Below are 19970 nucleotides of genomic sequence, written 5' to 3'. Positions count from 1 at the left end.
GCAGGTGTTACGGACAGTTGCATCATAAGACAAGCAAAGGCAGGAGTGGAAACTGAAAGTGGGAGGTCCTCCTTGCTAAGATTCTTTTTGCTGTGCCCTCTCCTCCCAGCACTAGGGACATTTCTCGAATCTCCTCCTCACATCCAGGACAGCCTTTCCTCCCAACCAAACTGTCTGAAACATGACCCAGGTAGCAGCACAGAAAGAAAGAGAAAGGTGTAGATTCTCACTCAGAAGCCAGTTCTCCTCCGTCCTGGAGACGCACAATCCTCAGGAGATAGGATACTGTGGTTGCCAGGGGGACCCGAAATACCGGTTTGTCACAATCCTGAAGGAATTGGCTCCCAATGCAGAGACAGAAGATGTCAGTCATTCAAAACCTGATGTGGCTCAGCCTGAAGTGGAAAAAGAAGCAGCCAAAAAAAAAAAAAAAAAAAAAGCATTCCTCAGGAACCGGTAAGCAGAGAAGCATAGTAGTTATGGCCATGTACTCCCCGGCAAGAAACGCTAAAGCCCCATCAGTCCAGACTGAGCCAGGACCTTGTGTGTGGGTCGTGTCAGGAAGTGTGCATTCTTGCTTGGTGTTTAGGTGTTGTTTTTTTTTTTTTTTCCCTCCCCTTTTCCCTGAGCCCTGGCACTGGGGAGTGTGGAATGGCTCAACCTGTTGTAATCAAACATGTGGGTTGCTGCTTGTTGCAAAGATATTGCAGCAGCCTCTTTATTACAGGAGGCTGTTCTTGGATGCTCAGAATTAATTTCCTTGTCTGTGGCTGCCTGCTTGTGCTCTTGGCTGGGGGTGGGGTGGGGTGCTGGGTAGGAGTATGGACTGTAGGAAAAAGGGGACAGTGGGCAGAAAGGGACTGACAGTGACTTGATGCTCCCCAGAGTTCCCATGTGCTGGGAAGCGTGGGCCTGAGGACCACCTGGGGTCTGGCACATGTCAGACAGGAGGACAAACCAAGACATTCTCTATGTATAGTTGGGCTCTAATATCCCTAGCCCTTAATCCTACCCCCAAAACTTTGCCTCCAACATAAATGATGACTCCTGGCATCTTAGGCTTCCCAGTCACAGCATACTCAGAAGGTAGCACAATCCAGCAGAAACAGCAAAGGCACTCACTCACCCACTTTTGGCTCATTCGCTCACTTATGCATTTGCTCCTGCATGCATGCACTTGCAGTCCATTCCCGTACTCATTCATTCGTCCTTATGTTCATTTGTTCATGTATTAATTCTTTCATCCATTCTCATACTCATTTGCCTATTCAATATTCACTCATTTGTATATATACTCAGTAACAAATATTAATTTACATTATCACTCATCCACATGTTCATGCATTCTCTTATTAATCCATTCATGCAATCCATGCCCTAGCCTGTATGCATTCATTTTTGCGTATGTGCAACATTTGCTTTGCTTGCAAGTGCTAGTTCTTATATCTGTTCCATTCATTCATTCAATCATTCATTTACTAACAGTTAAATTTTTTCAATCATCTTTATGTGTACTTCTGTATGCACTCATTCACTTAACCTCTCATCTGTTTAAGACACATTCTAGGTTCTACTGTGTGTTTGGTGAAAAGAAGAATGAGGCACTCTTCCTGATGGAATTGAGGACAGAAGACTTGGTCAGACTAACATGAAGAGGAAGGCAATAGGTGCATAACATAGAAGTGGGCAGAGAGTGGCCAGAAGAGGTTGGTTGTAAGGAGGGCTGAGGGACCCAGTGGGGGGTGGGAGCATCTGACTTAGATTCAGATTAATTAATTAATTAATTAATTAATTTGGTTAGTGAACCAGACCAGAGGCCTTGAACTTCACTCTCCATTCATGATAGCTTTGCAGTTGCTTACTTATTCTCTCTGAAGCTCAGTCTCCTCATCTGTAAAATGGTGAGGAATACTGTGGATGGCTCTGAGTGGTTGGGAGGAATAGCTGGAGGTGACATATGAGAGCCTCACAGATTAAAAAGGTGCTCGGTAAATGTTTACTTTCTTTCTGCTTCCCCTCTAAATTCCCTTTCCAAATCTCTATCAGCAAGTTCACCTTTACCTTCTCTGGGGAAAGTACTGGAGAGCAGCCCTGCACCCAGGCTGCTGGTTAGGCTGGGAGAGCCAGAAGTTAATCTCCCAGAGGGTTTTAGATCTTAGAGGACCCTGGAGAAGGGCTGAGGGAAACTGTCAAACAGTCTTTCAGATGTAAAACCTGCCAAGTGAATTGGCCAAAGGAATCTATTAGCACAGGATTTGTACAAACCCTCTTCACCGGGTGAAAGGGGATGAAGGATTTTACTAAGCACTGAGTGAGATCAGAGTTTGGGAGCCACTTTAGAGGGGATGACGGGAAAGGGAGGGGAGGGGTCTGGTTGGCTCAGGGGGGTGGGGTGGGGGTTCTTCTTCTGCAGAAGAGGGGGAGGGGAAGCAGAGAAATTTGCCCTCTGTCCACACCATGTGTGGACACTACGGATACATCCTCTCACTTGTTTCTCCCAGCAGCCTCATGAGCCAGAAATTATTACAAATGAGGAAACTAAGAGACTCAGCAATTTGTTCAAGGTCACACAACTAATAAGTGGTAGAAGCAGAATTGAAATGTAGGTCTGATGGACTCCAAAGCCTCTGCTTTCATCCACTGTCTCATGTTCTCATGAAGGGTTTCTACCCTCTGTGGGTAATTTTTTAAAGGTTCATTTAATTAGAATATGAAGGGTCATTGTCTAAAGATTTCTTACTATTTTTTATAAGTGAAACTTGAAGTGTGAATGGCAGTAGGCCAAAGTCTGCAAGGGAATACACAGGGATTTTAATATCAGAGTCATGTACAATACATGTGTATGGTATATATCATTTTCATTTTTATTGTAAAATACTCTGAGTAGTGGGAAACATAAACATGATATCAAACACAAATGGCTCCATGGTTTACCATCTTGCTCCAAAGCTAGGGTTCTGGGGCTGTGGCTATCTTGGAAGGACTGGTTTTGTAGCCTAGGCTTTCAGTAAAAAATTAAGAATGTACCAAGTTTGGTGCTGGTGTTCCAGATATGCAGCCACAGACATGGCAAGAACAGGAGTAATCAGAGGGCTATTGCTTGGCAGGAGGGTCTGTGTTATGAATAAATTGTGCCTAGCAGCTCCTATACCTTAGGATGTGACTGTATTTAGAGACAGGACCTTTAAGTAGGTAGAAACAGAGACCCTGTCTCAAAATTTAAAAAAAAAAGGGCTGGGGATGTGGCTCAGTAGCTAAGCACCCCTGAGTTCAATATCCCCGGTACAAAAAAAAATAAGTTACATTAAAATGTGGGCCTTCGAAGCTGGGCGTGTTGGTGCATGCCTCCTCAGGGGTGGGAGGCTGAGGCAGGTGGATCTCAAGTTCAAAGCTAGCCTCAGCAACTTAGTGAGGCCTTAAGCAACTCAGTGAGATCCTGTCTCTAAATAAAACTCAAAAAAGGGCTGGGGACGTGGCTCAGTGGTTAAGGGCTCTTGGGTTCAATCCCTGGGACCAAAAAATAAAATAAATTAAGAATGAAGGCCTTCAGATGGGTCCTAGTCTAATCTGACTTGGGCCCTTCTAAGAACAGAAGACCAGGACATAAAAGTGACACCAGGGGCTCCTTTGCAGTGGGTGACCTGTGAAGAGGCAACAACAGGGCAGCCATCTGCAAGCCAACCAGAGAGAGATCTCAGAGGAAACCTCCCTGCTGGCACCTTGACTTGGACTCCAGCCTCTAGAACAGAGAAGGAAATGTCTGCTGTTGGTGCCACCCAGCCTGTGGCGTTTGTTTTGGCAACCCTAGCCAGCAGATTCTCCCCTGGTTCAGTCAGGGAAGAATCTGTGGGGGTCCAGGACAGGGAGGGTGACTTGGGGACATGGGGAACAGTGGCCATGCACAATCAGTAGGGAGGAACTTCAGCATCTTAACAACTACCAAAACCCACCTGGGGCACACTGCTGAATCAGCCCTGAGCACATGTGACATAAACAAAGGGGAAGGAAAGGGGAGAACTTTCCCAGTGAGACAGTCTTAAGTAAACAGAGACAGCGTACAGCACAGGGGCAGGAGGGGTAAACACCCACCCCCTCCCCCACCCAGGGAGATCTCAGGTGGGGAAAGCATGAAGACCTCAGGCGGGCTGAGCACACTGGCTGGTTTTATTTCCTGAACCCTCCACTAAAACTATAGGAGTTTTGATTGTTTCTAAGACATAATCTGATGAAGACAGGGAGACTGGGAGTGAAGAGATCCACAGTAGCTAACAGCAGGTGACAAGGGACTAGAAAGCCCATTCTGAGTCAGTGGAGGGGGAAGCTGACAGTTGTCCCAATTTCCACTGTCAGACCTGCAAATAGCTCAGGAATTGGCAGCTCCAGGTACTTTTGGAACGCAGAGTGGGAAGAAGTTTGATCCCTGGAACCTCTGCCTCGCTTTACCTTTCTGGGAGATTTCATTGCCCACCCAAGGGGGAGCATGCAACAGTGGCTCAGCCCTGCAGGGCGCCAGGTAGAGCTGAGGCAGAACACCACAGTGAACAGCAGGAGGCGACGTGCATATCTGCTCACAGAAAGCAAGACCTGCCCCACTGCCAGTGCCCGGCCACAGGCCAGACCAGGTTACTACTGCTGCCATAATTGCCACCAATTAGCGAATTAAAACAACACAACTTTATTATCTTATGGTTCCAGAAGTGAGAAATCCGATATCAGTTCCAAGGACTAAAATCAATGTGTTGGCAGGGCTGTGTCCCTTCTGGAGGCCTAAGGCGAATCTTGTGCCTTGCTTTTCTCAACTTGTCAAGCTGCCCACATTCCTTGGCTCAAGCCCTCCTCACTCCAACCTCTGCTTTGTGATTGCATCTCCTCCTTGGAGTCTGAGCCTCTTGCCTCTTTCTTATCACAATTTCTAATTACGGTGGACCCACTGGAGGATCCAAGACACTCTCAAGAACTCTCAAGAACCTTAATTTGAAGACATCTTCAAAGTGTCCTTTGACATCTAAGTAACATATTCATAGGTTTTAAGGATCAGTGCATGGACCTTTTTATTTTGTTGACCACATAGGGCATCAAAAGATCTACTCTGGGGGTCTAGTTAATCTGACCCAAGAAGAAGGGACTAAAGGGACTGATGATAGGGTTTCCCAGCACTTGACTATGCCAGCTCTCCTATGGCAACACTTACATAGACAAACCCCACCTGTGTGCTCAAGTAACTCTCCAGCCTTAAACATTAGCAGACATCTGGGAAAACCATTAGCATGGAAGATGGAGACCAAAATGGAGAAAGGAGACCCAGGGAGATGAAGTCCATGTAGGGAATTGACAATGTGTAAAGAAAATGGTACACATTAGAAGGGTTGGAAGAGAAAGCTGAGATCTTTTAGGAAATAACGCAATAACTAAATACAAAACCAAGGAAGTGAAAAATATGGGAGAAAAGTATGTCGGCATACTAACTCAAGAGATTCCGCATTTAAATGATAGGAGTTCCAGAAAGGAAAGCATAGAAAATGGGTAAGGAAATCATCAGTAAAATTATTTAAGGATGTTTTCCAGAATCTAAGGGCATGTGCTTTGAGATCTAAGGGTTCATTGATTGCCTAGATAAAACTATACCTACTCAAGGTACATCATTGTAAGATTTCACAACTTTGGGGACAAGAAGAGTTCTCAAAAGCTTCCAGAGAAGAAAGGGCACCAGGTACAGCTGAGGCAGAACACCACTCTGCCCTGAGAGAAGGAATCTGAATATCTTTGGTCAGTTCAGTATCACTGTTGGAAACTGGAAGGCAAATGAGTGATACCTTCAAGATCCCAAAGGAATCACTTCCAACTCAATTCTGTGTGTGTGTGGGGGGGGGGGGCGGGGGCGGGGAGATGCAATAGGAAGCCAGGAGAAGAGGGGTAGAGTTGAAGACAGTGGTATCCCCAACTAGAGGACATCAGTCCGGGAAGAGAAAGCCAGAGGACTCAGGAGAATGACTGCATCCTAGTCCCAGCCCCTCCCAGCCAGTAGTTAGAAGGAGACATCTTGTCATCTCTTAATAAGCCTAAAGTTGCCTTTGTTGCCAAAGATTCAAGAGAAAAGTTTTGTACGGTGAGCCAGCACCTACATAGATGGACTCAATCTCTGAGTCTTTCTCTGTTATTTGGTTCCCTTTTTACAGATCTGCCTCAGTTTCCCCTCTGGTTTTCTAGGTCCCTAATGACCCACATCCCACCCATTGCCTGGGGCACTGCCTCCCTGACCACCTCCTTCTGTACCAATCTTTTCCCCAGGTGGGGCTGGAGACTGCTTGCTGGGCTCCAGCCACGCGTGAGTAGCTCACTCTGGGATGTTGCTGTGGAGGTTTCCACAGGCCTATACACCCACTTGCAGGGACCATCTCTCTGATGTTCTGAGGTATCTCCTTTGGTCAATGCACTCTGGGCTGGGAACTCTCCACGCCTCAGGATTACCCTCTGCACCAGAATCTTTGCCCAGTCCCTACTCCAGGTCTCTTCCTTCATTCCCCTGACTGGGGGGGGGGGCGGCGTATAGCCCAGGACATATCGTGCCAGAGCACCTTGGCATAGAACACCACTGCCTTTTTGTACCAATACCCTCTTGCTTTCAGATCCTAAAATAGAAACCCAAACCTGAAAATGAGGCTAAGTGGGAAAATGAAGACCCACTCAGCCTATATTTGCCTGGCCAAGTCCTCACCCTTTGCTGTCTACCCGGAGATCACATTTGAACATTGAAGAGTGAGAGGGACATTTATTATGGCAGTCATCTTGAATCTACCCTAATTTTAAAAAGAAAATTATTAGCAAACACCAATTAGATAGTGTTATGAGCTATGAGTGGTACAAATTACTTATACATACTTCACTGCCAACCATGACATATCAGTTTCAATATGATTTATTGGGAGGCCAAACACCCTTTCTGTTCTATTCCATGATGTTCCCAGAAAGATGCCTATTGATTGAAGAGAGGGTTAGGTGATAGAGTAAAATCCAAAACTACTAGTGGATACCAGTTTCAAGGAAATTCATAGTATACCTGGTATGTACCAGATGCTGAGTTATAGGATTTTAAATGCCCCGTCTGATTAAATTATGAAGGTGAGAAAAATTGAAATTATTATTATGAATGATAGCCACTGGTAAACTGTGTACCATGTGTCTCTCAGTCACCCCTCCTGTTTTGCACCTCTGAAGTAGGGGCAACATTTTTCAACCCAGCCAAGTCACCAAAGGTAGAGGAATTCATAGTCAACCCTGAATGAATTCTAGTCTCTTATAACTATTGCTGCTGAAATTATTCTTCTTGGAACGGCACTTTCTAGGTTTTAAAGAATTTCAAATACATTATATAATTTTATCCTCCCAGCATTTCAGGAGGTAGTCAGGAATTAAAACTCTCCTGGCATTTTTGGCAGTGCCATTGGCAAAAGGAAAGTATGGTGTCAACTGAAGGTGTTTGGCATTTTGAATCTACTAGGAATGTGTCAATTTTCCTGGTAGGTAGGAAACTGAAATCACTGAGATCTTGGACCAGTATGTTCAAATGTGTCAATGAGTACACATGAATTTTCTCCTTGAAAAGTTCTATATTTGGATACTAAAAGAGGAGTAGGGTTGGTTTGTTCTCTTCCATGGATCATGAGCTCCCTAACAAGGGCTGTGCCTTCCTTAGGTCAGTGTCCCCAGAGACTAATGCAGTTCCTGGAAAAGAGGAGGGGGCTCACGAAGGGTCCAGTGACTGACCGACAGACTGACTAATTGACCCAATGACTGACAGAATGATGGAGTAGATAAATACAGGAAAGATACCGGAGACTGGCCTGGTACATAGGAAATTGAGATCACCAAGATTTGGGGCCAGTATGCTCAAAATGTGATAAATACAAACTGAGAAGACCCCAGCATAAAAAATTAGAATTTTTAAACTGGGAAAAGAAGAGATTAAAATGCATATGTAATTTGAAAATATGAACATGTATTTATTTATGAGCAAATAAAGCATTTTTTTTCAGTTCTAACCACAAAATTTGATTAACATGTTTCCTTATTATGACTCTTGACACAAAAAAAGTTTTTTGTTTGCTTGTTTGTTTTGTCTTTTGCTTTTTTTTTTTAAACAGGAAAGAAATCCTGAGAATTACCCTTGCAAGTTAAATACTATTTTTTACTTTACTAAATTTAAGTGATATCCTTCTTCCACAGCCAAATAGAGAAATCAGCCATCATTAATTACATTTTTAAACGTGGAACATATAGCCAATAGCAGGAACAACAACAGATTCACCTTCTACAAAGGTAAGTAACACCCTTTCTACTGGTTGATATTAGCAACCATACAGAAAACAACAATAATATATTCCACAGGTGCGGAAACTAAATGTGATTAGGCTCTGAATTGTTGGTAGAGGATATAAATAGAAAAATACAGACACACACATACACATAGTTTTCACATGTAAAGTATTTTGTGAACTATAGATGCTTTTTGTCTATTAGATGGCAGCCCATCTAATTCAACTCTATAGACAGCATTAAGTCACTCATTTAACAAAAGGTTAAGGGAGCTGAGAATTACCAGGCAATGTGCTTGATCCTGGAGGCATGTGGGCAAATGCTGAACTCAAGGTGTGCACAATCTAATAGTGAGAACACACCTGGAAATCAAAGGCAAACAATCTGGTTTGATGTAAAAAGGGAAGAACAAAACAAATTGTGAGGAAGCCCAGAATGAGGGAGGAGGGAGGAGTTAAGTTTCTGAGATGCAAGTTCTTAAAAAACAACTCACCTGAACCTGGTATTGATGGAAGCTACATCTGATTCCCATTGTGGTCAGGGAACTTTCCAAAGTGACAACGGGGGACCCTGTTGCTCTTCTCCTTAAACACATTAAATGACCATCTCCCTGCTAGGCTCTCAGTTGTCACAGGGCAGAGCCTGGCTCACTCTGCTCACCTCTTAGTCCTTTACGTTAAAGGCCCAGGTCCAAGCCAAGTAGGCACTCGTATTTATTTGTTGGACAAATGAATGTTTTGAAGATACCACAACATGAGTGTGAAGTTTCAGGAAGCTGTCCTCCTTCTCCCTCAGTGTGTTGTGAGAATTTCACATCTAAGAACAGTGGGGGGTTATAAGCCAAGTCTTTGGATATATGACCTGGTTTCAAGTCCTGATGTCTTAGTTTCCTAACTGTATGACCTTAAATTATCTAACCTCTATAATTTCTATTTCTTACCTACAAAATGAGAATAATAATAATAGTAATAATAGTGATATAATAATGTTGTCTGGCTGGAGAGGATAATGATGAGAATTATGCATTTATAAAAAATGACCAACAACCCCTCCCCTTTGTGTATTAAATGTTCAGCAGATGTGGATATTATTTTTGTAATTCTCCTTTAATTCTAAAACAAATTTCCAGTCATTTACTGATGTTCAGAGCTTTGTGGGGCTCCTCTTTGGGAGTAGCTTTTAGGGGCTCACTTTTAAGCCTCTCTCAGGAATCTTTAGATCAGTTCCTTTTCTTCTATCTCTGTCTCAAGAAGTCACTGTCTCCACTTGGTCATTTAGTATGTTTACCAGGTTTGGCCTCAAATGACTCAGGATTCTGTCTGTATTTCAATTGGAAAAAACATAGACATGTCCCCATTGAGAAACCTAGAACCCATGCTGGCTACTGACAACTTGGGGCTGGGTGAAGAAAAGGAGTACCTTCCAGAAGGGAGCTGTTCTTATTGCTGACAAAAAGGGGCTAGCCCTTTAATTTAACCCTGTGTCTGCCTTGCAAAAGCAAAACCTTTAAAACTTTGTTTTGTTTTGTGTATTTGTTCCTATAAGAAATTTCTGCAGAGGAAAAAAAGGATGGAGGTAAAGGAGGTTATAAGTTTGGACACGTGGAGAAAACCCAGTGATGTGCATATTTGACATCAGATGTTTGAATTTTGTATTTCAGGAGGCATCTTTGGGAGAGCAGAGATACGCAAATGAGGATGAGCAGGGAATACTTAGCCTTTACTCCAGCTTAGGACAGGGTCATGAGTGATCTTGTAATTTTGAAGCAGCTTTGTTAACTGGACATGGCCTGAATGTCGGTGGAAACTGGGAAGGAAACTAGAAGGGCCTGGGAGACCCAAGCTTCAGTCCTTCATCTGCCTCCTGTGGTGCTGGCTTTGTGCATGTGAGTACCTTGTCCTGTGTCTGTTGCGTTGTATCTGTATAACAATGAGATCTTTGATACCTATCATCTTTTTCTCAACTAAGGATCCCCTTTCATTATTTTCCCCACAGGACCCTATTTTTTTTCAAGGCTTTGCCTACTTAACAAACAAGATTGAAAAGCTTATTAATAATAAACTTGTGCAATGGGTACTGGAGGCAGGCACATTATCTAGGAGGCAAATTAGCCCTTAGAGGGCAATTCTATTCCAACAGGAGAGATAATCCCGATAATAATTCCAATTGTGCTTACTATGATCATTTATTAGGAACTCAGTACGCTTCAGACGCTATGGATGCATTATCTAATTTAACCCTTATTACAAAGTGGGAAGAAATTGTTGTTATTTATCCATTCCACAGATCAGGAAGCTGAGGCTGGAGGATTCCAGCAGCTTGTCTAAAATTATATAGCTAGTAAGAATCAGAGCAAGGGTTTGACTTCCATGTGTCTGACTACACAACTAAAGCCCTTAACCACTCGACTCAACTGCCTCTCAGTTTCAATAGAATGAAGTTGCTTGTCTAGGGCTTAAGTTCTAAAATCAGTAAGGATGTGGAAAGTTGCAGAGAGTTGTCATTGTCCCCGAATCTCCCCTACAGCTATAAGTGTGACAAGATGCTCACAGTACAACTGAGACCAAATATAGAAAAAGCATCAAATATACCTCACTTCAGGCCTGCTCTGGGGCATACCTTGTTGGCAGCAAGATGGGCTGAATTGCTGTCCTATTTAAAATTTTTATATTATATATTTTTCTTATACTTTCTCAACTTTTTTCCTTCTCCTTTTTTTTAATTGAATAATTGCAGTTGAAATTATTTATATTAGCTTCCTGCTGCTATAATGAATGACTACACATTTAACTATAACAAATAACATACACGATCATCACATACTTTTGGAGATCATAACTTCAGCATGGGTGTCATGGGGCGGAAATCAAGGTGTTGGCGAGGAGGGCCTTGTTAGATCTGGAAGCTCTGAGAGCATTCACTTCCTGTGTCTTCTAGTTCACAGAAGTGGCTGATGCTCCTTGGCCAGGACACCTTCTGTCTTCATGGGCAGTGAACTGCGCTTCTCACACCCCTGTTTCCTGCTCACATCTCCTCTCACTCTGACCCTCCTACCTCCCCTCTTTTACTTAAAATAACCTTTGTGATACACTAGGCCCAACTTGATGATCCAGCCTAAATCTTCCCACCTCAAGATCCTTAATTTAGTCACATCTGCAAAGTCTCATTTGTTATGAAGAATAACATACTGACAGGTTCAGGTATGAGGACCTGCATGTCCTGGGGGGCCTTCTCTGCATATCACGCTGCTTAAGTTAAAGGCATTGGCAGCAAGGTGGGCTGAATTCTGTCCTATTTAAAATTTTTATATTATATCTTGTTTTATTTTTTACACACTTTCTCTACTTTTTCTCACTAAATATGTACCGCATAAAAGCTCCTAAGTACCCCTGTGCTTTCTTATGGTAGAATATTTTGTCAATGGATCACTAGCACCCAACATGATCTTTACAATAGGTGCTCAATAAATGTTTGCTACATAAACAAATAAGCACCCTTTTCTCTTCTGGTTGACAAGGACTTTCTTTTCAACAAATTTCAGAACTATGGAGACTAATATAACAAGTACCCGTTGACACAGTGCCCAACATTGACTATGCTAACATTACGCTTTATATAAATATTCTTTCTTTAGTAAGTGAAATTCTTCTTGTGAGATTCTATTTAAATCCAACTGACCCATGAGCTATTTTACTCTGCTCTGCTCAGTTTTGGGTTGTCATGTAACAGAGCTTCACAAAGGACTCCTTCTGACTTTGTTTCTGCTAAAATATCTTTGAGAAAAGGTGCCCAACATTCCTGACTCCATATGAAGTCTGAGACCCATAGAGCTGAGATTGGTAGGACATGGCGTTCACAGACCTCAGCCTTTTAAAAAATTATAGTAACCTAGAGGAATTTGGAGGGAGCCATCAGTGAGCTTTGAATTCTAGCCTTGCCTGCAGGGACAGTGGACAGTCTTTCTATGTTGTGCCTGGGGATAGGGCTTCTCTGAGAACACTCAGAATTCTACATGTCACTGTGGCATTTGGGGGAGGGTACTTTGCTCTGATGTCCTGCTCACACCTAAGGAATCTCAAGGGCAAGAGGTCGTGCTGGTCACTGCTCAGGCAGGAGAGAAAAGGGAGGTCTGGGCTGAGAATGGCCTGCCTTCCCCGAGTTCCTTAGCACTGGACGGGCTACCTGAGAAAGGGGGCAGGGTAATCCCTGCTGCCAACCAAGGACACCTGCAAGAATGAGGGACAGGCAGAAATCTCAAGTGATCAGCCCAGGCAGAAGCCTTTGTCTGGGTTGAGAGGATTGCAGGCAACCTCCCTAACACTGATGGCTCAGAAGCAGCCAAGAATAAGCCGTGAGGGACAGCTGGCCACTTCAGCAAAGGTCTCATTCAGGCAAGAGCTGGGCTGCCTCCTTGCTCTCTGACCTTCCTCTCTTTCAACCCTAACACCAGCTTCCCACTCAAGGGCCATTCTGAGGGAGGCCCTAGCCAAGGCATAGAAGCAGCTTTCACTTAAAATGAACTGAGACATTATAAGGATTACATTAAGTCCGTGCTAATTACTGAGCTGAGCTCTTTGGTCAATGGAAGTGATCAGAGAACTTTTTGTCCCTTGATGGAACTGGCCTTAGGTTTTAAGATAGGGGACAGGGTTGATTGAACCACAAAGCTGGTTTTGGATTGTCCCCAGGACTGCCTGCTCAGACGGCAGAATGGTTATGACTATGCTTTCAGAACCACACAATGGATTTTTCCTTGTCTCTGAGTTCTTGAGAACATCCATACCATGTCCCCAGGTGCTCCTGAAGGATTCCCAGAAGTCACAAGTTTTTTCCTAATTCTCTTCCCTGCAGGGTCTGCAGGTTAGAAACTGGTTCTCTCCAGTCTTTGATCTTGACTTTGCATTTATTCTGTCTAAAGGGCCATCAATGGTGAGTATCCAGCTAAGTGGGAGGAGCTCGATGATGTGGGCAGATGACAGATTTCTGCCTGGATCTGGTGGCAGGAACATTGAGAATGCTTTAAGAGCACTTTTCTTCATGAGCTTTTGAAAGGATAGTGTCTGGGAATAGGCCTGAAGGCTGTCCTGTCACCGTCTCAAACCTGCCCAAGATGAAAGAGCCTAAATACTTGGAAAACATGAGTGTGCCTTCTTCAGGAATGAAGTCTCTCTGAGGCACAGAGGATGCACCTTTGGTGGGAGAAGATGGAATCGCAATGAGGGGGAGACAAGAAAAGATGCGAGGAGGTATGTAAGTCTTTAGAATCAAAAAGGCCAGGGAAAGGTTATGATTTGGCCAAGGATGTGCAGCTAGAAAGGAGCAAACCAGTACTTAAATCCAGTTCTCTCTGAAGGCAGGCTTTTCACTCATATCCAATTCCTTCCTGCCACAGGGCTGGAAGGAGATTTCCAGACCAAGGAAACCAATTTTTCTTTGAATGAGCCAGGAAACAGGTCAGCAGGGACAAGTGCTTCTCTCAAAGTTGCTTAGCAAGTGACTGGCAGGTCTAGAAACCAAATCATTATGCTGTGGACCAGGATGAAACCACATAGCTCCTCAGAGGAGGTGGGAGAACTCTTGCTCCATGAAGTGGGTGGATTTTAATGCTATGTGCTTCTCTTGCAACCCCTGCCAGCTACCTGTTTGGATTGTCTGATGGCAACAGATGTCTGAATAGGTACCCTGGCCACAATCTCATCCTCTATCCTGCACCCAGGCTGCTCTCTTTTCTCTCCTTTCTCCCTGTCTCTTTTCCTTCTATTATTTACATTTGCATTAGGTTTTACATTAAGCAATCAACAATTCAATACTGGAGGCAGGATAAGGTAGCGAAGCGTGCGAACTGAATGTGAAGTTCAATGACAATACACTAGAAGAGTGCATGGCACACAACAGCCAATGCAGACATAGCATTGACCATGGGGCAGGCACTGTTCGGAGACCTCACATACTGGAGGTCTCACTAGTCCTCCATGCCATGGAATTTGCCCCATTTGGGGGGGGTCATTAAGGTTAGATGAGGTAATGAGGGTGGGGTCTTCATAATAGGATTAGTGGCCTTATGGGAAAGGGAAGGGGGCAGGCACGGCCCCCTCCACCATGTGAAGACAGAGTAAGAAGGCAGCCATGTGTAAGCCAAGAGGAGAGCCCTCACCAGGAACTGAATAGATTACCATCTCCATCTTGGGCTTGTAGCCTCTAGAACTGTGAAAAATGTTTATTGTTTAAGCCACCCATCTCAGGGATGCTTGCTGGCTACAGCTGCCCAAGCAAATTTCATACACATATAGAAATTCATTCGCTCTTCTAACGGTATGAGGTAAGCAAAGTTATTGCCTTCCTTCTGTAGGTGAAAGAAGGAAAAGAGTGCTGTGCTAAGTACAGAGAGAGCCACTGGGATGCAAAGACTAATGCTCTGGCTTCCAGGAACCAATCCAGTCCAGTTTAGGTCAATTCAGCATGAGGCACAGGAATGGGACTATATCCATGTGGAGTATGTATTTTGCTCCTTTGCCAACTGGCTTCAACTGTGTCTAACTGTGCTTTAATTCCACTTTGGGAGACTACTTCTAGAAGTTTCCTCAATCTTCAAGAAAAGTATTTCCTGATGAGGGACAGAAAGAGGTCCTGGTCTTCAGTTCTGACTCTGCCGCTCTGAGACTGCTGGCAAGCTACTTGTCCTCTCTGAGTCTCCATTTTTTCATTTGTTAAATGGGGTCAATAATTATGCCTATTTTACAGGGCTGATGTAGGGATTTGATAAAACTGAAGTGTGAAAAATGCCAGGCATGTGGTTGAATATCTCCATGTTTGTGCTGGAAGGGAGTTTGTGACCCTCTGTTTCTCCACCCGTTACAGAAGCTTCTGTCCAATGTTTCTGCCAAGTGCTAGCTTGGCCTGTGTCTTATTTTATTATTTGTGTTGATGGGAACACTATGCCTGGGGTATAGGTTAACTAAGGGTCACCACTGGTTCAGCAGTGCTCAGTTTTTTCCAATGACAGAAAATCCCTAGTGAATGAAGGAGTAATAATAATGGGCTAGCTATAATAATGTTGACATTAATGTTCATTGAATAACTACTATGTGTAGGCACCATACTAAATGTACTCACTGGATCCTCATGACAACCCACAGGGTAAGAACTCATTTATGTCTGTTTTCAAGATGATCAGAGAGGTTAAGAAATTGGTTCACTGTTCCGAGGTCAACACATGGCAGAGACAGGATTCAAACCCAGATCTACAGACTTCTTTGCCTGTAAACTGATCCCTGGGATTTCCAGCTACCCCACACAGGGCCAGGCAGGGGATTTAGAAGACATCTGGGTGCACAGGCATGATTGTGGTGGACTGGAGACCCCTGCCCAGATTCAGTGTTTGCTATCTGTCAGCATTTGACCAGGTGGGATGGGGTTGGGTAGAGTATGTGGCCACAGAGTTATGAAATCTTCTCATTTTGCTAACAAAACCCAAGATTTTGAATATTGTAACATGAAATAATAGGATTTTAAGAGTTTTTTTTTTCCCAACATTTTTGAAGTTGTCTGTGGCCTGACTTTTAAGTATAGTGACTACACTTTAAATGCACATTGAAGCTGGTTTCTTGAGGGCTGCTATCCTGTTCTTTTCTTTCCCACTCAAGCAGCTCTAATATTGCAACAACCAGGACAGGGAGGCGCATTACCCAGAAAGCTCTGCCTTCACTCTAAGGATCTGCTGTGCAGACATAGGTTTTGACCACTAGGACTTTAACCATGGCTGGTGAGGGGTGAGGATGCTGTGGGATGGGTGCAAGGAAAGAGTGCTCCAACTGCATACAGAGGAGGTGGGTGGGATGTCTGGCTGTCTATAAGATCCCAGCAGCCACGGGGTGCTGGCCATTTCCCCAAGAAGTCCTGCCCCGGTCAAGCGGGTAGAGCTATCTCACCCCTGCTCCAAATTCTGTAGGCCAAATACATTTCACAACCTCCTGGAGGAAAACCAGCCCTTGGCCCAGGCCCAGCCTCAGGTGCTTTCCCAATCCTGCTTGCTGAGCAGTTTAACCTCTTGGCTCCTTCTGAACCAATGAAAATAATTACAATGTGTTACACACAGATTAACTAAAATCACCCTTATTCCACAGAAAGAATTAGGGCTCCAGATTTGAATGACAAGGACCACATACAAAAGAGCTTTCCCATCGCTGCATCATGGAAACCTTACAGCATCCACATTTTACTTTCACAGAGACTGACGGTCTAAGAGGTTATATGATCTGCTCAGGCCACTTATTTAGAAAGTACCAGACCTAGACTTTATAAACTGGCCACCCGACTTAGAAACCAGTGTATTGTTTCTTCTCGTATTCCACTCTCCTGGGAGCAACCAAAACATCAGACTTGAAAATGACAAGAGTAATACAGTGGCCACCGCCCTACCACTCCCACCAGCACCAGCAGTAACATCAGCACCAACTAGGGACAGACCCACAGCAACAGGAGCTGCCCTCTCACCTCTCACATGTGGGGCTTCTTATGCAGCTCGGTGAACTCAGGAATTACTATCAGCTGGATATTACTGAGGGTACAGCAGCACCCCACACCACCAACTTTCAGTCTTCTGTCCCAGGTCTCATAAACATCGGGTGGTTGGTACTTCAGGGCTGCCAAGTTTAACTGTTGCATCAGCTGATTTTACCATTTCTTCATTTATGATTTATATCATTTTTCTCCATAATGATTTCAAGATGTGTTTTTAAGATATCAGTGTAAAAGCCCTCTTCCTGCCCCAACTTTCTTGGGTATCTACAGAGAAAGTTTGTTTTATTTTTTTTTTCAGACTAAAAAATGTATATAATCTCTCTGGTGTTTGCATTTTCATGATAATTTCAACATTCTTGAAATACAAATAAAATAAAAACAAACCCATGTTACATTAGAACTATCTTAAGGAAAAGTAAATGAAGTCAGATGTTGGTATGTGGTTGTTCATATATTTGTCTTTAATAAGCTTTTTAGACATATGTGAAAGTTATTGCGTGGAGTTCTTAAGTTATGCCTGGCTGGATGAAGCAGGGATCTTGGAGGTCCACAAAAACTTAATATTTAATTTTAGATTATTCCTATTTTCTACCTATGCAAACTGAGGTTTATGGAATTGAATGACTCGTCTCAGGTTATATAGCAAGTTATTTTGCAATAAGCTGACAAGAACTGGGAAATTGGGCAGGGTGAGATTTGAGTCCAAAATAAAGATGAACAGCTTTCCTTTCAAACCACTGTCTCCTCTCTCAGAGTGGGTTATGAGCCTCTGGCAATGTCTGTCCTTGTAGAGTAAGGATCCTGTCTTATGTAATCTAACTTTGGGGGTAAGGGTTGGATGGGGTATCAATCACAGCATTTTGGGGACCTTGATTAGGGGTTACACGATCTCCTTCAACATTTTTTCTCAGAAGCGCTTATGTCTCTTATGCAATTAGGTGTCATCTGCTCTGAGTTCCCTGGTGAATATAACTTATGAAGCAATCAGCCATTCACACACAAGTATGAATGATTTAATCCCCTCTAAAGAGATAGTTTTCTGAAGCTTAAACCCTCTGAAGGGTTTAAGAAAACTAGATGTGGGAGGCAGGGAAAGTAACGCTCTGTTCTCTCATCTCTGCCATGCAGTCCTCTTTATATCTCAAGATCCCCCTCAAATGCCATTTCTTCTAGGAAAGCTCTTTGATTTCTCTAGTTACAGAGACTATGTCCTTCTCCTTTTCAATAATACTTTTCCTCATGTTCTATCCCCACACTTCTTGTAACTTTCTTCCATATAACTAGTTATTTGTGTGTTCATCTTGTATTCCTTTCTGAACTAGGAACCCCTAGGACACAGAATACTTTTGATTTACTTTCTTGCCCCATGTATTGTGTAGACAAGGGAATAGAAGGTTTTCTTCTGATACCTTTTAATCCTGAAATTACTGAGAAGTGAGAAGCAAGGTGCCTATAACCAGTTTTGCACAGGGTTCTCTAGTTCTGGGGCCACTTAGAAAAAGGACCTCGGATCTCCTCTACACCCTCAGATTCTTTGTGCACAACCAGCAGCACTGTTCACTGTCTGCCAACCTGCTCTGGATTCAGAAAACTCAAGGTAGATTCTTAACTGTGGCAAAATGCTTACTACAGCTCTGGCATATGGCAGGGCTATAAGGCTGTAAGTTGTACTTTACTCTTGTTGCAGGAGAACAATTGACATAGCAATAAAGAGCTTTCAATCGGTTTTGGGTTCAAATGACTGCTCTGTTCATAGCTACCTGAGGTGTCTTCAATATATCACTTAATCTTTCTCAGATCAAATTATTTGCCCCTAAAATGGGTAGGGGTGGTGGTGGTTGTGGTGGCTTGTGTAGAAGCACTCGCCTGTAATGCTAGAGGATTAAGAGGCTGAGACAGGAGGATTGCAAGTTCAAGGACAGTCCTAGCAACTTAGCAAGGCCCTAAGCAATTTATTGAGACCCTGTCACTAAATAAAAAGGGCTATCGATTTGGTTCCATGGTTAAGTACTCCTGGATTCAATCCCTGGTACCAAAAAAAAAAAAAAAAAAAAAAAAAAAGTTGGAGTGGGTATTTCAAGAGCTGTAGATTCTGTTCACCAAAGATGTATGAAACATGACTCATCTAACATGCTCTTCTGGAATCTTGCTTCCCCTCCATCAAGAGTTGGACTCTAATGTTTTTTTCTCCTTGAATCTGGGGGCTTATGAGCCCCTTGTAATCAACAGAATGCAACAATTGTGATGCTGGTGACTTCCTGAGCTGGGTCCTAAGGCGCCTTGTGGCTTCTCTTTTGTAATATGCCATTGGCCTTTGAAGCCCCCAGCCACCATGTAAGTTCACCAGAGGGTGAGACAATTGAGGCCACACGAAGAGGTCACATGTAGGTGGCCTGCCAGCTGAGGCACATCAATGGCCAGCATCAACAGCATGGATATAGGGATGAAGATACTTCTGGAGGCTTCCAGCCTCCAGCTTCTGAGTCTTCAAAGATGGGGCCCAGAAATCAGGAAGCAGAGAGGAGCGATTTTCTCTGCACTTTCCAAATTCTTAAACTGTGACTTATTTTAAGCTACAAATTTGCAGTGATTTATTAAGTGACAATAGTTATTGGAACAGGGTTCTAATTAATGTACTAATACATAGTAAAGACCAGATGAAAAGAAGTAGCAGTCTTTGCTATTAAAGAAATTACGACAATTATTACTGTCTCCAGGGGTCATCTCCTTTGGAGTGGCCACATTAAACTGAGTTGCAGACGGGAGACCCCGCCCCTAGGCTTCTGCCCCGCCACCTGTCTCTCAGCCAATGAGAACAGCGTCAGGGATTCTCCCTCTCTGGTCCCTCGTGGAGGCTGCGGGGCCAGAAGAGGGCAGAAGGGGCAGAAGGGCCTTTGTTGGCCCTCCCGGGTTACAAACTCTACTGTGTCAGGGGGCCCTGTTCCTTGTTTAGGTGCAACTTTCTGCGCTGCTGAGGGCGAGCCTCTCCCAAGCTGCTTTTGTGTGGACCAGGTAGCCTTGCCTGGGTAAGGACTGCTTCTTAATCTCCTGCCCTCGGGTGCTTTTACATACTGGCTGGGCAGAGGTCAGCTTCGTGGGGTACATTCTTTGTTGAAGTTAAGCCAAGCCCTTCAGGT

The 19970-nt window shown here is 43.8% G+C and overlaps 1 protein-coding gene across 2 annotated transcripts in view; it reads right to left on the bottom strand.

Annotated features, from left to right (window-relative positions):
* The window catches only part of Tenm4 (teneurin transmembrane protein 4), a 768485-nt gene extending 751596 nt beyond the window's left edge, over positions 1–16889 (bottom strand). The window contains exon 1 of one of the 2 annotated variants that reach the window (XM_076846576.2): positions 16807–16889. The gene's annotated coding sequence lies outside the window, so the exon portion shown is untranslated. Of the gene's footprint in view, positions 1–230; positions 332–16806 lie in introns of those variants that run through there. The other variant, XM_077108835.1, reaches the window with a different exon arrangement.
* Between the last annotated feature and the right edge of the window lie 3081 nt (positions 16890–19970).

This window comes from Callospermophilus lateralis, chromosome 2 (assembly GCF_048772815.1).
Source record: "Callospermophilus lateralis isolate mCalLat2 chromosome 2, mCalLat2.hap1, whole genome shotgun sequence".
Classification (NCBI taxonomy): Eukaryota; Metazoa; Chordata; class Mammalia; order Rodentia; family Sciuridae; genus Callospermophilus; species Callospermophilus lateralis.
The sequence above is the reverse complement of the archived record's forward strand: the minus strand, read 5'-3'. Positions and strand labels throughout refer to the sequence as shown.